Below are 4,156 nucleotides of genomic sequence, written 5' to 3'. Positions count from 1 at the left end.
ATGTGAAGACAGCTGGCTATATCATCTGCCCAGTAAATGGATTGTGTTAAGCATGGAGAAACTATTTTAATCTTGTATTGTATTTAATAATATAAAATGTGCTTATTTCGACAATACTTTCTTGTAATATAATAAAATTACCCTCACCCACAAATACCCACATCAGCTATTTTAGTTGTTACACATCATGGTGGGGATCCAAGAAGCTGTCCACTAGTTATCAACACTGTCGCTGTGCATCCCCTTGGTTGTGGAAAACAACATCCTCTCATCTGAAGTCTCACTAAGAAACCACACAAGCTTCCATTGTCCCTTGCCAACTGTGGATCTCATTGTACTTTGGCCTGGACAACCATTTGAAATGGACAAGCCTTACTTTAACAGTCTGTACAAAGCTTTTATTTGGGCGGTTCCATGAAAACGGTGAGGTGTGAGGATCGAAAGCAAGGAAAGTATAGAAAGCTATGGAGCAGATTTGGAACCAGGGGACCCCCTCTCTCTCCTTAGACGCATTTGGGGTCCCCCTGCAGACCTCTCCTTCTCCCTGTACTGACCTCCCTTCTCCACCTCTGTTTCATAAAGCCTGGGCCTGGTCATTATTTTGGGCAGATGGAGATGAGGGCAGCTCGTGAAAGGAGCTGGTGTCACTCCTAAGGAGAGGATGGTAGGGATGACAGAGAAGAAAAAGCAAATCAGAGAAAAGATCAAAAGCAGGAGCTCGCTTTTCATTCGCCTGAAAGCGCTAAAGAGGATAAGGAGCGATCTGGCCCAGGGTCTCCTGTCCTCTCTGGCAATTAGACTCAGCTGATGAAGAGAAAGGCGTGAATGGCAGGGTTCAAGGCCCTCTCTAGGACTCACACAACAGGGTGGGGTTTTTCTCCAACGCCTCCTTTATCTTCCCCTCTTTTCAGAGTGTCAGAAATGCAGCTGAAATATCTCCAGAAGAAGACAGCACAATCCCCGGTGCCAAACCTTAATCACGGTGGCTGATGAGATTGGGGGATGAGAGCTGTTTGAGAGAAAACACACACATTCTTTTCTTTACATGATTCATCTTTACACTTTATGAGGCTCAGGATTGATGTGACTGCATTATATTTAAACATGATTTTTAACTAATTTGACAACGCAAGGCTCAAATATTTCAAAATACTGCTTAACTCCCAACCAACATACATCAATCACACTGCTTCAACAATGCAGTAGTAATCTGTTCAAACATACTAATGATATAATAACTAGATATGCTGTCAAAATAGTTCACAGAAAATTCAGTTAATTAAGATTTGTGTTTTATTTTAGCTGTAAACCTAACGGTAAAGAATCAGCAGTGTGCACAGTAACACATTAGTTCTGAATGAGAAATAGAAATGTAGACATATACATGTCTAGAGTCTTAGACTGAAGTGTGTCCTGTAGAGAGTTTTAGGCTGTCCCATGCTGTCCCATCTTGAATCCATTAGGACAAGATCCATCTCAGTCACAACCACTGCAACATCTCCCTCAGGAGCCTATTACCATCCTATACATATGCAAGTGCTCCAATAGCTGTACATCATACTAGCGGAGGGACACACTGAGGAACATACAGCTTCTCCCTACCTCTTAACTATCTGTTGGACTTTCACAGCTTAGACTTATCTTGAAAACTGATTTCAAAAGTTTGAAACATGATTGGAGAATAGATTTTAAAGAGATAATCTCATATTCAGTTGTTTCAGATTAAGTCAGCATTTGAAAGCTTTGAGAACAATGTCAAGAAAGCCGGTAAAACAAAGAAAGATAGATAGGTTATAACACGGCTTAATTGTGAAGTGTACATTTTATTGAGTTTCTTACACTCAGAGTAAACAAATAGATGACTTAAATTGGGTGCATTATGTAAAGTGACCAGCGCTGGTTAAACCATGTTTGATTTGTGAGCTAGTCTCAGACTGCTATCTTTAGACATTTACGTAGGATTAGTAGCCACAACTCAAACCTCTAATCCCCCAGCACACACCTGTAGAGGACAGTATGAAAGACTGACTGGACTCTGACATCCAGCTTCAGCACAAAGCAACTTCAACCAACTTAGAGGCCACAGTAAACTTACGGACTCTGAAGACAAAAACCGTCTCTCCTACTACTGCAGCTGCTGGGACTCTTCCGAGTTAGTCCTCACCTGGAAGATAGATCTGGAAGAGAGACAAATGTAGATCTATGGTTGGACATCAGCATCAGGATTCTGGCCACCAACAATCAAACAAGTAAACGGCATAGGAGGGACAATGCAAATGGGAGAAAGCCTCTTATGCTTTGGGGATGGTGGCCTACACATAGAGCAATGTTTAATCTATCGACAAGAAGCAGACAATTGAATCCGCCCTGAGGGCCTTTGCTACCAAAACCTGCATTCGCTTTGTGCCTCAAACGACTGAGCATGACTACCTCAGCATTGAGAGCCACCACGGTCGTGTTGACTTTGGAGTCGTTCAACACAAGATCCTCCACTCCCTGGGCTTCCAGCATGAGCAGACCAGGAGTGACCGTGACCGTGAACAGTACATCAGGATCAACTGGGCCGACATTGACATCAGAATGACCTACAACTTCGACAAGCACACGACCAACAACCTGAACACTCCCTATGACTACTCTTCAGTCATGAAGTCACTATGGAAGAGTATCCTTTGCAGTTATTGATCAAAAGCAGATCAATAACTCATCCCTATCCCCAACCCCTACGTTAGTGTTGGAGAGAGAAATGGTATGTCCAATACCAACATACTGAGGGTCAATCAACTGTATAGCTGCTAAGAGGGAAACAAAGGAGAAACATTTGGAGTGGACTATAGTCTACTGCTCATGAAATCTGCCCCCTTGCAGTACTTTTCCATACAATGACAATGCATTAAAGATTAGATAAATTAGTAATGTTGTATTAATCAGATGATATAAATATTAATCAGTGCTGGATCACTGTGTTTTATAGTAAAAAAAGAAAATCCATGTCTTCTGTTTTTGATTATATTATTGTAGAACTGTTTTGACATATTCTCCCATGGTTCCCTTGGCTAGTGATAGCCCAGAGGGTCTTCTGAAGCAAGCGCTTTGATGTTGCCCCACTGTACCCTGTGTGGTGGGTTGTAGCCTCAGCTGGTGGGGGCGGGGGGCTGTAAGGCCGCAGACTGGAAGGACCGAGAGGTAGAACAATCAGAGTGTTACTGGCATCAAGAGCAAGCCTTGAGGAAAAGCATTGGCTCATAGACCTGACCTAACACTCACTTGGCTAATGATTGAAATGGAGTTTTTACAGTTTACTGCCAATTTCATTGTCACAACTCTTATAAGGAAAAAATATAAATGGTAAATAATCTCGTAATGGCATGGGTTTTTCCCCTTTATGATCAGTTTTGTTTGACATCATAAATATAAATAAATAGATATTTTACTTGAAGACCATTTAGAAGCATGCAAAGTAATCAATGAGTTCTTGTTACAGAGCACTGACCCCATGCTCAATGGCTGCAGGGTAGAGTCTAAACAGAGGCGGTATGAATTCATTGATTGACCCAATTACTGTACAAGCAAAGCCCTGTGTTGCCCATTGGAACAAACAAACCTTCAAAATGTGATCTTACAAGGTTTGTTATGTGGAAGCATTTGTATTTGTAATTTGAGAGTGCACACTGTATTATTGGTATTGTGTTAAACTGACCGTGTGATGCAGCCTAAACATACAATGAGCTCACGGCTGAATGTTTTCAGGTTAGACACTGAGTTTTTAACAAGTCTTCTGAGACCACACGATCACTGGCTAATCAGAATGCATATGCCACATCACATCATTTCATGTGTATCCCACTTGCCCGACTCATGATTTTACTTGGTAATTTTGAAGCATCCCGATCCCTATACATATTCATGTCCAGCCCATAAGTGTCAAATTGAGATGTCCTTATAGTGTCCTTGGAAGAAGAATATGAATATGGAATATCTGAAACGTGAGTAAAAGATAGAAAAAAGGTCACTCGGTATAGCATAGTTGCTTATATATAATCTACTTTACAAGTCAACATGTTTAATTATTTGAATAACTTTTATAACTTTTATTGGATAATAGTTTCAAGTAACACAAATCCAATATCATTAAATCGCTTTCTATGAGTTCAGC

General features: G+C 41.0%; 1 pseudogene; it reads left to right on the top strand.

The window, feature by feature from the left end:
* Positions 1–2,304: 2,304 nt before the first annotated feature.
* Positions 2,305–2,799, top strand: LOC146246667 (high choriolytic enzyme 1-like; annotated as a pseudogene).
* Positions 2,800–4,156: the final 1,357 nt, after the last annotated feature.

This window comes from Hypomesus nipponensis, chromosome 19 (genome assembly GCF_054491055.1).
Source record: "Hypomesus nipponensis isolate SF chromosome 19, ASM5449105v1, whole genome shotgun sequence".
Classification (NCBI taxonomy): domain Eukaryota; kingdom Metazoa; phylum Chordata; class Actinopteri; order Osmeriformes; family Osmeridae; genus Hypomesus; species Hypomesus nipponensis.
The sequence above is the reverse complement of the archived record's forward strand: the minus strand, read 5'-3'. Positions and strand labels throughout refer to the sequence as shown.